The following is a 14467-nucleotide window of genomic DNA, read 5'->3' on the forward strand; positions in this document are numbered from 1 at the left end:
ACCTCTGGGCTCTCGATGGGAATCAGTAGATCTCCCTGAGAGCATCTTGAATACTATCTCACAGGCTAGAGCCCCATCTACGAGACGCCTCTATGCCCTTAAGTGGTCAGTCTTTTCCGCCTGGTGCACAAACTAGAGCCCCATCTACGAGACGCCTCTATGCCCTTAAGTGGTCAGTCTTTTCCGCCTGGTGCACAACCCGCGGCGAAGACCCAGTTTCATGTGACATATCAGTGATATTGTCCTACCTACAAGAGCTGTTGGACAAGGGCCGCTCCCCTTCCACGCTCAAGGTCTATGTGGCAGCTATAGCAGCTTTCCATGCTCCTATAGCTGGACAGTCTGTGGGCCAGAACAACTTAGTTGTCCGTTTCCTGAGAGGATCCAGCAGGCTCAATCCGCACCGGTCCCACCCGGTCCCTGCGTGGGACCTGCCCACGGTCCTGAGAGCCCTCAAGGGCTCCCCCTTTGAGCCACTACAGTCTTCAGACTTGAAAACCCTGTCGTTAAAAACTGCTCTGCTACTGGCTTTAGCATCGGTTAAATGAGTAGGTGACTTGCAGGCTCTCTCAGTAAGTCCTGCCTGTCTTGAGTTTGGGCCTAATGACTCCAAAGTCATCCTAAAACCAAGGCAGGGATACGTTCCTAAGGTGCTCTACACCCCGTTTAGAGCTCTGGGGACATTTGCACCAGCTAGACATAAAAAACTGGGTGTAAGCCCTACGCTGGGCTTTGCAACGTCCAGCTTTACGATAATTACTTACACCTGTTGCACCAACTGAAACTACGATCAGGCGCAACTACGCCCGGCGTAGACAATGCACGTCCATGCTGACACATTCTCCCGCAGTTATAGATATAGCTGAGACAACGTTCACGCCACAATGGCTACAACTACTAATAGGCCTATAGAACTGAATTGCTCAAGACATCATAACAAGTGAAGCCACAGCGCCATGATTTCATTGAGTAAACATTTCCTAACAAGTCCGCGTTTTTATATCTGAAGTCTTCCTGCACATTCCCATTAACGGTTTCATCAAGGATAAGTAAAATATAATAAATGTAATACAATGCTTCTCTCTAGAGTTATTTTTTATAGCTGACTATCAAGTTTATGCACAATGAATGCCTTTCCTGAGGTAAATGTGACTTTATGTGACATTTTGTGTTTTACTGGTGTTTTTCTGTGACTGAAAAAACACGTTTATAGTTTGTATTTTGTGATAAAATTGACACAATTTGAAAGCTGATAATTTATTTCTGATTAAAAGTAACAAAGCACAAAACTTATTGCGATTATTGGATGGCAGGCACGCTGCAAATAATGAATGGAATTAAAGACGTGAAATATTTCCAATCATTTACACTGTCCTTCCAAGCAAGATGTCAAATGGTTCAGTTTTTTTAATAATCCCAGTTCATATGTAATATTTTACTGCATAATTATCACATGCTGTACAGAAATATACTTTGTATTAAATTACTGTCTGCAGTGTGGTAGGCTATAGTCTACACCAGGGGTGTCAAACTCAATTCCTGGAGGGCCGGAGCCCTGCAGAGTTTAGATTCAACCCTAATTAAACACACCTAATCCAACTAATCAAGTCCTTCAGGCTTATTTGAAAACTACATGGTATGTGTGTGTTGGTGCAGGGTTGGAACAAAACTCTGCAGGGCTCCGGCTCTCCAGGATTTGAGTTTGACACCCCTGGTCTACACCGAGCTTCGTGATGGATATCGCTTATCCTGCCCGAAAACATTACAGTTCACATCTGCAGTAATAATTAACTAACAGACATGAATCCTAAAAGCGAATAATGTCCGAGAAAATAATTTTTGCTTTTGACTTTACACCTACCTCTGACTAGGCGTAAGATTTAGTCTCAGACGTAGCACTACGCCGAGATGGTGCAATGGGCAGGGGCGTAGATTACGCGGGGGACGTGTCCCCTCCACTTTTAATATCACGTAAATTCGTCCCCCGCACTTTTTCGGGCAAGTGTGTTCGCATAGAGGTTTTCAAGAGCCGGTGTGAATAAATATAGATTTAAATTCAAAGAGACAGGATAGTCTGTGCATGATCTGATGTTTTATTCGGACATATATATATATATATATTTATTTATTTATTTTTTATATAACATTTCTGTCCCCCTCACTTTTGAAATGATGGCTACGCCCCTGGCAATGGGTATAAATTCTACGCACGACTTAAAGCGCATTTTACGTCCAGCCTAGTCTTACAACCGGGTGTACATCCAGCTGGTGCAACCGGCCCATAGAGAATCAATGACAGATACTTTTCTGCCATTTATTATTGCATTACATTTTTCACATTCTCCAGTCACAGAGGAGGATGATATCTCTGATTTAAAAAACTTTTTTCCCAGGATTATGTTGCCTGTTGCACTTTTACCCACCCGTTTTTCCAACCAGAAGAATCCGGAGCGGTTCACCTGGATGATGTACTGATGCAACTATTACATAAACAAGAATATTATATTGAATGTGTCTTAAATATCTGATAAAACATGAACAACTTTAAGCTGTATTATATAAATTTAACATCACACTTTCTATTACAAAGTCAAGCATGTTTTGGCAACACAAAAAAGAAAGTAATGCAGACTTCACAATGTCAAAAGATTACATTACGATCTGCATTATGATGATAGATAGATAGGTAGATAGATAGATAGATAGATAGATAGATAGATATAGATAGATTTATCTATGTCATCCAAGTCATGTATTTGTTGCCTGAACATCTAGAAGTGTTTAGATAAAATACTTTTTAGTACATTTGGTTATATATGTTATAAAAAAAAAAACTGAAAAAATGTAAAAAAAAAAAAAAAATATATATATATATATATATACACATCTAAGCATACTTGAATCCCTATTGCAACAGCAGCAACAATTGCACAAAGCAACAGAAGTATTGTAGAGAAAGATGGGATCCACGACTTTGAGGTCATTGCTGATGGTCCAGGAGTCCAGGAGAAATGCTCTGCCTCTGCACTTTAAAAAAAAAAAAGAAGAAGAAAATACATTGTGCTATACATTCAAAATTTGCCAATGCTCATAAAAGATGAATGACATTCAATCATTATTATTTTCTTTTGCTAAATAACAAATGCAGTGAAGAGGAGACAGGAAACAGGGAGATGGGGCAGAAATGGGTTGGACATGTTGCAGTTTGGATGTCCTCTATGTTAAGAACTGCTGCACCACCAGTGCTGCCAACTAATTTTCAGGGGAAGTTGATAAAGGAAGGTTGATTTGTTGCTAAAAGTTGCTAAATGACATTGCGATGTCATTGCGCGATGACATCATTACGTAATCATAACACAAAATTGTGTCACTACATCAAATCTCAGCAAAAAATATATTTTAGATATGTTAATTTAGATTTGTTCGTAAAATAATATAAATGCAGGATATAATATTAAAATAGAAATAACTATTTTTAAATACATTGAATTATTGAAAACGCAAATTTTTGAATGATTACAATTTTTTTTTTTAATTTATTAGCAAGTAGACAAGTAAAACTACACATTCTGAACAATTATATTTTTAAGCAGTTTTTTTAGTAGTTAGTATGCTACAATCTAAAAAGTCTGTAAAAATAGGGCACAATCTACTATGTTAATATGAAGGAATTTTCTGTATTGTTTTTTCCACAGGTTTTTTACCTGCATTTTTAATTACGCATTGTATTTCGTGTTTTCGGGTTACATGGTTACAACGGATAATGTCCTGGAAAATTACTAGTAGCTACCTTCTCCATTTTTCCGGATATTTTTCAGTGTACTAACTGATCAACAATCGGAGGTACAGGCTTCTAACAAAGTGTTTCTTAAATGAACAATTATTCAATTATTAAATTATTATTAGTCTATTATTAAATTAAACAACTGCATATAGCAGCTAACTTAATTCACGTGATGTGTGTAGGCATATTTGGTTTCCTCTTTTTGTGGAATTTAATAATAATAATAATAATTAATTAATTAAAAAATGTAAATGGTAAATGCCTTTTTATCGTTTGAGTCACTTATAAAAAGTTGCTAAAAGTCAAAAAACAATTCAATTTAATTTTCTACCTATTAGATTGTGTTTTATTAACGTCTACACCTACCCCAACCCTAAACCTACCCCTTACAATAATGAAAAAATAGTAATTATTGTTGTACAGTGTGACAAAAATTACGATGTATTGATGTCCAGTAGCGCCGTATCCCTTCTAGCCTTAACCAGCTACCTGGTGTAGACTGCCATCTACAGAGTATAAAGCAGTAGCACGATAAAACCGTTGGGTTTTTTTTTTTTTTCATCAGTCCTGTTTAAAATGTATTCAGTCCTGAGACAGACCAAAGATTCACTGCGCTAAATTTGCAATGGCATACTAGTGGTTGAAGCAAAACAAAAATCAAACAAAAAAAACCCCTGCAAGTTACTTGCGCAGTCATGCTGTGGCTTCTCTTCTGTGCAGATGAAATGGATGGTTTTGACAGATGCTATATTACCAAATGTGCATGTAAGGGACTAGTCTAAAAACATGCTGGTCCACCAGTTGAACCAGCATGGTTAATGTAGTCCATTGAGTGGGCTCACCCACAGGTGCAATTGCCCATCTGTCCACAGTTTGTTGTAGTGTGCTTGACAGTGAAGGTTGAGAAGATTAGGGGTTTAAGGAGAGTAACAATAAAATTCTGTATGTTTTGTATGTTGCATGGTGCTTGTTTTAGTATATTATAATAATAATAATAATAATAATAATAATTCATTACATTTATATAGCGCTTTTCTAGGCACTCAAAGCGCTTTACATTGTCAGGGGGTATCTCCTCATCCACCATCAGTGTGCAGCATCCACCTGGATGATGCGACGGCAGCCATAGTGCGCCAGAACGCCCACCACACACCAGCTTATTGGTGGAGAGGAGACAGAGTGATGAAGCCAATCAGTAGATATGGGGATTGTTAGGAGGCCATGATGATCAGAGGCCAATGGGCAAATTTGGCCAGGATGCCGAGGTCACACCTCTACTCTTTTCAAAAGACATCCTAGGACCTCGGTTTAACGTCTCATCCGAAGGATGGTGCTTGTTGACAGTATAGTGTCCCCGTTACTATACTGGGGCGCTAGGACCCACACAGACTGCAGGGTGAGCAACCCCTGCTGGCCTCACTAACACCTCTTCCAGCAGCAACCTAGTTTTCCCAGGAGGTCTCCCATCCAGGTACTGACCAGGCTCAGCCCTGCTTAGCTTCAGTGGGTAACCAGTCTTGGGCTACAGGGTGATATGGCTGCCGGACAGATGCATTATAGACAGATATGTGTCATTCCAATCACAAATGTAGTACATCTCAGTTTAGTTAAAATTAGCCATCAGCTCAACAAAAATGGATTGGCTAGCTGTGTTCCCAACAGTAGTTCTGGAAAAATATGCCACGAGTGGTGCAGGATTCAAAACCAAACGCATTTTCTCAGGCATTTTTTCTTCACATTTTCAATAATTAGAGTTATGCATGCCATATAACTTATTTACTGTCCAATGTGTCATTTATTGCACATGAACATGACATGTAATCAGGGCCATCCCAAGCTGGGGCGGGGCCCAGCGCGAGGTAGGGAGCAGGGGCCCCCTCGGTCCGTTCGCGATTGCGAATCTCATCATGCCTTTTATATACCATTTCTAAGACTTGTTGACTAACATCAAAACACTTTCTTATTTCTGCATAACAAACAACCTTTCAGTTGCTTTCCTAAAAATATTGTCTACATTCTCATTAAAACTCAACCTTCTATCCAAATATATGCCCATATATTCAAAACTTTCCAGTCTCAACAACCTGACCACTTAATCTTAACTTCCCTAACCTGGCTTTCATTTTACACCAATCTTCAAGGCCATAATATTTTTGAAATAAATTGACTCTTTGAACAAAGTTGCACCAAGACCAGCTGTATTGCTTTTAATTTGTAGGTTACTGGTTACTGAGGTCAAAAGGTTTGTAGGTCACAGAACTGAGGTCAAAGAAAATGGCCTGTAATTTTTAGGTACACTCTTAAAAATAAAGGTGCTTAAAAGGTTCTTCACAGCGATGCCATAGAAGAACCATTCAGTCAAAGGTTCTTAAATGAACCATCTCTTTCTTACCTTTTTATAATCTGAAGAACCTTCTTTCGCCACAAAGAACCTTTTGTGAAACAGAAAGGTTCTTCAGATGTTAGAGGTTCTTTATGGAACTATTTAGAAAAAAAGGTTCTTCTATGGCATCGTGAAGCACCTTTATTTTTTAAGAGTGTAATGTTGCCCCCGATTAGTATTACTGTGGATATTTTCCACAAATGTGGGACTGTACAGTATACTCATTCAGTAATGTCTGAAATAGCTGTGTAAAAGGAGCCCCTTAAGCTGATGTCCACAGGCTTTTAAAACACTCCCCCTTTAGACCATCAGGACCTGGTGCTTTATTAACATTAATATGAGCTAAACATGCAGCCACTTCCTGCTAGCAAGGGTTCTGGGCCCACTGGAATTCTCCATTGTTCATTTTAGCATCCGTAGAATCAAATCTATTCTAAAATGATTACATTCATTAACAAACCTTACATAATCTTCAATTTGTACCTTTTGTTGTACCCTTCCTCTCTCGCCATCATTACTTGCAATCCTTCCTATGCTTGTTTTTTACGTTTCCTGTATAAAATTTCTGTTCAGCTCTATTCATTCTTTTGCATCCTTACTTTAGTTCTAAATTCCTTCTCTTTGTCTTTAACTCTCACAATGTCTCCCTGAATAAAAGCAAATTTCTTTTCATTAAGACTTTCTTTCAAAACTTTTGTTAAACAAGTCAAAAAATTGACATATTATCAGGAACTATATGAGTGACAAACAAGTAACATTTTATTTCTTTGTAATTAAAAACAGCTAGGAAAACAGACAAAACAGAAAAGGTTAAAAGTGTTTCATGAGAAAAGAGTATACTAATATAACATAGGAATAAGCCCATTGCAAACCAGCCCTGCATTACATGATTTCTGATTTTTGTGAGAAAGGACTAGGGGGAAATTGATAACACCAGTCATGTGACTGCTACATCATGCTCCTGCATTGTGCACTTCATAGACAAAAAAAGAAGAACCTGTCCTGGTTCACACTGTTTTGCATTCTCATTAAGTCCTAGTTTATGATTAAAGAACCTAGAAAAAGTCCTAAACTTTATATACACAAACACATAATGTATCATATGTATTTATCCCTGAATATACATTGTGGCACAATGTTTCAGTACATAAAACAATACATGCAAAGGCCAGGAACATTTTTGCCAAGTTTCTACATCTCCATTATGTCTTTGTTGCAGAGTGCTGCATATTTTATTAATTACAGTTTTAGTTTAGCAGGGAGTTTAGTGCATGTGATTCCACCTGATCTGAGTGAAATGTTTTCCTTGCTATTTTCAAGATTTAAGTTTCTTTTGAAAAAAAGTTATTACATCATTAAGAAAAGAGAACGCACCATTTTGCATACGAACATTTTTCTCAGCTTGCCAACGTGCCTCCTGTTCATATTCACTGTCCAGTTTTTCTTTTGCTTTTTCAAAAGCTTCGCCTTCATATGTAGCCCTCAGAGTTTCTGTTTTCTTCTGTCTCTGCTCCTCATTCTCTTTCAGGATATGACCTTTTTCTGCCTCAAATTCTTTCTCTCTGTCAAGCATCTCATTAGTGTAATGCTGACCACCATTCCCAGTGACTATTTTGTCAATCTGTTCAAACAACTGATTGACCTGTTCTGGATTCTTTTCTTCATTATTAAACACATGGAATCTTCCACCACATGTTTTGATGAAACTGAGCAGTTTTGGACTGTTACGCACAAATTTGTGAATGTTTCTGCCCTCTAATCGATCTCCATGAGTGAACAGTGCCATGGTGTATGTGGAGGATTCCTCACCAAAAACAGCTTGAATGATAACAGCTTCTGCCTCTTCATCAGTGAATCTGCCCAGCTGAACCACAACTAAGAAGACATGTGGACCAGGAGCAGAGAGTAGGATACAGCGTTTAATTCTGTCGATCACCTCATCTTTAGTTAGGCTGGTATCAGACAGACCCGGAGTGTCAATAACTAATACATTTCTTCCATTTACCGTTGCATTATTTTTTTCACATTGCTTAGTCACAGAGGAGGAGGATAACTCTTATTTAAATACTTTTTTCCCCAAGATAGTGTTTCCTGTTGCACTTCTTCCTGCCCCTGTCATTCCAACCAAAAGAATCCGGAGCGGTTCATCTGGATGATTAATAGGAATTTGATTGTTCATATACTGTGCAATGTACATTCATTATATATGGATTATACACAGTTATTACTATTCTTTTTCAGTTTAAATGTATAAATAAACGTATGTAATATCTAGTGATAATATGTAATAATTATAATACTTATCATATAATAATATCAATATTTTCAAGAAAACAACAGTACCTAAATCATTCAAATTGTGATTTTGTTGCACATGCATCTGAAAGATATAATACATAATATTATACATTGTTTCACATGCATCGCATTACATTCATGTTTTCAACAAATTTTTAATCTTCAAAAAGAAGTAATAAAATGAAGCATTCATTTTATTAATTATTATAGAACACAGGTGTGCAGCTCAAATGAAATAGACTCTTTAAGACAAACATCAAAAATATAGACATGTAGATACTAACTGGCAATGCCTCTTTGTAATGTTCACTGCTTCCTCACTAAGTAGTGGACATCTGTCAAAATTCACTTCACTTGCAACATGCATAGATGAAACGCACATTTGCGTAGATTAGAGGCTATAATAGCATAGTAATTTGAGGAAAGTAAATATAATATTAATTTTAAATATATAAATGTATATACATAATACATGTGTATTTAACATATATATATTAGAATTAAATAATTATATTTCTAATTTGTATAATCCACAAAAAAAACAAATTAGGTGGCAGATTTCTGTTATGATATTTTATGTGAAATTCATATGTCTTTTTAACTGTTATGTAACTCATGGTCATGATGATTGAATGAACTTTGTAATAACTATGTTGTGCACTTTTTACCTGCAAATGGCTGAGATTCATCGAACTCTTTAAAATTGCAAGAGACCTAATTTCATTCCATTTATTTTAGATAAACTTATTGTAGCACTGAGGTGGTGCACAATGACTACTGGGTAAATTTCCCTCTCTACTTCCTGTAAAGTGATCCTTGCTCTCTATATTGGCAATGCTATGCTCCCTGCATCTGTCATTAATTTAAATTAACAGTACATACCTGGTGCACCAGTAATCCAACAAAGATAAGTAGTGCAGGTGGCAAGTAGTTCAAAAAAGTTGAGCCCCTTGACATATTTGATTTTTGTCCATTAGATGTCTCATTGGAATCTATAGCTATTGAGAAAGTGAGGTCAGAACTGTTGCTCTTGAGTTGAAATTATGAGTAAAAGCCAGGCATTTGATGAATATGTTTTATTAAATAAAAGCAACAATTTTACAGTGAATTACTAAGTATTCAAATATGATTACAGTATTTCACTTAGTTATCTACTTGTTTCAATTTCTTGAGCTAGTTATCAATCATTCAAACCTTTTTTGTTTATGCCACTATTCCTAGTTTATCTTGTATTACTTGAGTAACTCCAAATGTGCTTTCTATAGTGTATTTACTACTGTGTCCTTATTGACACCAACTCTACTTCTACTTCAATCCAAGGTTTATCAGAAATGTATCCAAATTTAGGGTTAAACACACTAAACATAAGATTACATCATTGCACGTGTGCATGCTCACTCTCACCTTTCATTATGGGAGCAAATAATCAGCATCTGAGTTCCTACTGCTAGGCTGCGTTGTCTTTTTCTCTAAGAAGAGTTTCGTTTTCTCTGTTGTGTTACCAGACCCTAAACCTGATAGACTTGTTTATATTCATGGATCACGTGTCTCACATCCTACTCCATGGACACTCTGCTCACTCTCCCCGGACTAATGAACCACAACTGCTCCTCATCTTCCTGCAATTAAAGACTGCCAGTGTCACACACACATTGTCTGGTCTCTTTACTGTGTAATTGCAAGGATTCTCAAAAATCTGGGTGTTATATTAGATAGCAACTTGTCTTTTGAAAATCATTATATTTCCCATGTTACAAAAACAGCATTCTTCCATCTTAGAAACATTGCCAAGTTACGAAACATGTTACCTGTTTCTGATGCAGAAAAGCTAGTTCATGCATTCATGACCTCAAGACTGGACTATTGTAATGCACTGCTAGCTGGTTGTCCTGCATCTTCAATAAACAAGCTACAGGTAGTCCAAAATGAAGTGGCTAGAGTCCTTACCAGGTCAAGAAAATATGATCAAATTACCCCAATTTTACAGTCTCTGCACTGGCTACCTATTAAGTTCCGTATCAGTTACAAAACATTACTACTTACTTTTAAGGCCCTAAATGGTTTAGCTCCTGCGTACCTAACTAGTCTTCTACCACACTACAATCCATCACGCTCCCTAAGGTCACAAAACTCTGGACTTTTGGTAGTACCTAGGATAGCAAAGTCCACTAAAGGAGGTAGAACTTTTTCGCATTTGGCTCCCAAACTCTGGAATAGACTTCCTGATAACGTTCGGGGTTCAGACACACTCTCTCTGTTTAAATCTAAATTAAAGACACATCTCTTTGGCCAAGCATTCAAATAATGCATATCATAATCTTGTACTGCAGTTATATCTGATCAAATGCACATTATTATTCTTTAGCTTGGGTTAAACAAATAAATTTTACTTGGCTGGAACAGCAGCTATGCTAATTATGTCCCTATTTGTTTCTCTGTTTTTGCCACGGGATGTAACTAGGATTTACACAAGTATACTCACAAGTGGATTGCTTACCTGTGTTTTCTCCTTACTGAACTTCTTGTTCCTCCATTCCGTTGTCCCATTGCCTACCGTTGTGTGTTTATTTCCTTGTCTGATTCATCTGACATTCTCCCAACTGTTATTCTCCAAATAAATGCAATCCTTGACATTTCCATTTAATTGATCTGTGTTTTCACCTACTGTGCCTCCAGTAAACCTGCACCTTCTTCTCTGTCTCACAATAAGTGACAACATGCTGTTGACTGCCATCCATACAGGAAACAACGCAGAAATGCATGTAGAACTTCATTTTCAATTTTTGTTCTGGATTCCCGCTGGTTAGGTGGGATGATGGGAAATCCAGAAAGCCTATTAGTGCCTAATGGCTATTAATATTCAGCATACTCTACTGGATCTTTCTCCAACTCTCTCTACCTCATAAACACACAAAGTCATACTTAATTCAAACCTTAATACACTAATGCAACTATTGCATTATTGTACATACAGATCCTAAAAGCTGATCCAGCTTCTCAATCCTCCACTAGATTCGCTATCCTCTACTAGCCGCACATTTAATGGCAAATCAGTCTAATGCATGTTGCAGAGTAATTCTGCCTAGTAGGGCCAGAAAAAGCTTTAGATACTCTTGTGCAGATGTACATAGAATACACACAACCAACTGTAAAGTGTTCATGCAGGTGTGAGGTATGATCCACACATTTAACAATTTTGATATTTATTAAAATAAACTGTCAACCCATATGTAAACATTGACAGCAATCTAGGCAAAGGCATATAATGAATGACTAAATGACTGTTTTTATTTAAGCCTATTTATTCTCTCAAACCATCAGTCTAACAGTAGTTTAATAGAAACTATACTTGTTAAAATTGGCAAGATGTCAAGATCTCTCATAATTTGATAAATTACTAATTATGACCTACAGAGACCCACAGTTGGAGGAGTTTAAGAAGAGCAACATTAACATTTTGTATAAATTATTATGCATGTGCTAGGACAAAAATTACACTGAAGGTACAATGCAATAATAAACATATTTATTTATATAAACAATGCAGCAATGAAAGAAAAATGATGTACAAAACAATCAAGGGGAGTGGCATCAAATCACAGAACATTAAAAAACACTCAAGCTCAGGAAGGCCTCTGATGAATAAGAAAAATATCAAAGACTTATCCTTTCTAGCTAACGTACTCTAACTATTTGAACAAAGCATACAGCATGTGGCCCTAACTGCTATCACAGTGTTTCTATACATAAAACACCTTACTAGGGATGCAACAATACAGTTAGCCCACAGTTCAGTTAGCAAACATTTAGTTTCTGTTTGGTTATGATGGCACAGTAACAGTAATAGGATAAGATGAAAAAATACTATTATTATTAAAATACTCTTTCTTTATTTTAATAAATAAAGAAATAAATACATAGATAAATTAACACTTCCAGAACAAAAAAGTGCTTCTTAACATTGGCAACACACAGCTGACACATGAATTCCTAAATTTAGAAAATGAACATACATGTAATCATAAATTGACCATTACATACAAACATACCAGTACTTCAGTAAACATAAATTAACCATCTCAATGAAATTTACCAGCACTTTAGTACAGTTAGCCTTCATTTAGAAAGTAAAGTGCAATTTCACTTTGGTCAACTATATATTCCTGTATTTTGAGGTTTTTCTGTAAAAAGATAAGCCCACATTCCCAACATTGTCTGCAGCAAGGCGAGGGCGGTTTACACTTCACTCGCAGCAGAGGTACCTGGGACACAGAGGTGTCATTGTGCAACGTTTGCTACATGGGGGAACTTCATTCATTTGGTTCCCACCACAAGAATGGATCAGCATCCTCATGAATATTGTCTGCTAACTTGTATATGGTGAATTCCTCCTAAGTGAAAGGGCCTGGTCTGTTGTTCCTCTGTTCTGAAAAGCTCCCCAAATACCTCTGCCCCTGTGGTCTTCTTCGGGAGGGGGAGAGGATGGATTTTCTTCCTCTGTGGAGGGCACAGGATTCTGTGCTAGAGCCTGTGTATCAAAGGGAAAGATCACTTAGTATAATTGCTTCTCCCCCACACAGATGCACACACCTGCATACACACCTCAGAACCACAGCCATCTCCAGTGTGACATATGAAAATCACATACAGTTAACAAAAAATATAATCAAATAGTACCTGCTGTTCATGCTCCAGAATTTCTCTGATGATGATGAGCCTATCGAGAGAGTTGTCATCAAAGTATGGCAGGTTTTAATCCTGGGGTCCAGGGCTGGAGGTAATCATGAAGTTCAGGGTCAGTGTACCGCCTTGCCAGGTTATTTGTAATTGCTGCTTTGGCTTCTCTGACTGTTGCACTGTCCTGAACTCCTGGTGCCTTGGATTTGAGATCTCTTTAAGGGAAGGATCATCGATATAATGTGCCTTGTTACACAGATCAAGAGACTTGTCAGTGTTTTCAGTGGTTTGAGGACCTAGGTTCTTCTGCCAGTTTCTGTTCACTGTCATTCAACATTGCTATGTTCTTGACAGACACCTTTTTGTCCAGTAAGGCAGAATAGGTGGCGGGCCGCTGTTCTGTGTATCTATCCAACATGTAATTATTTGAATTCCACCAAGTTGTGACATCATGAATTAATTTGTGTCTGGGCAAGTTTAACATCTCCTGCTTCACAGTCAAAACATGATGGGTTGTGGTGCTTTTGTGAAAAAAGTCACTATTTTTCTGACCCTCCCCACAAGGCTTTCTTGGCTGCGAGGTTTACAACATGTGCTAAGCAACCTATCCGTGGCCCCAGCCCATCAGCTTCATGCATTGCATTCACAGTATTTGCAGCATTATCTGTGGTTACTGGGAGTAACATGTTTGGCCTCCCCAACTTCCACATATTCACTGCATTTGTCGACTCTTCTGCCAAATGAGCACTTGTATGACTTTCATTCAGGGGACGGGTTTGGAGTACTGCACTCTTTATTTCCCAAGGACATATAGTGAACAGTAACAGTGAGATAACTCTCTGTTGCCCACAATGTCCAACTATCTGTAGCCAGAGCAAGGCTCTGTGCTTTAGCCAATTCATCTACGATGCTGTTGCATGTCTTTTCATAGAGGTCGGGAATGATCTCAGTACTGAACAATGTGCGAGACAGTAGTCTGTAATCTCAATAACCGAAAACAGCTGCAAATCTTTGGCAATAAACACTTTTTGGATGACTGCTCTGCTGTCCTGCTTTCATACAGTGATACTGCTAGGTAATGGCGCCGCAGATGTGCAATCAAGTTTGAAGTGTTTCCATTTGAGTAGGTTGTGTAAAAATGCTCGGAAAGAGTCATTTTTTTGTTTGCCGTTTTTTCCCCACTGCATTATACTCAAAATCAAAACCAAAATGTCCCCACACCACAGATTTGAAAGACGGTGGTGCTTCCTCGTACTGAAGACTCACTTCACCACTCGCCATGTTAAAGTCCCCATGAAATCAAAATTAAAGTTTTTTGGGTATTA

General features: G+C 37.7%; 1 pseudogene; it reads right to left on the minus strand.

Annotated features, from left to right (window-relative positions):
- Positions 1-7482: 7482 nt before the first annotated feature.
- Positions 7483-8346, minus strand: LOC107712014 (GTPase IMAP family member 7-like; annotated as a pseudogene).
- Between the last annotated feature and the right edge of the window lie 6121 nt (positions 8347-14467).

Source organism: Sinocyclocheilus rhinocerous, unplaced genomic scaffold (assembly GCF_001515625.1).
Source record: "Sinocyclocheilus rhinocerous isolate Xijiao unplaced genomic scaffold, SAMN03320098_v1.1 scaffold658, whole genome shotgun sequence".
NCBI classification, from domain to species: Eukaryota; Metazoa; Chordata; class Actinopteri; order Cypriniformes; family Cyprinidae; genus Sinocyclocheilus; species Sinocyclocheilus rhinocerous.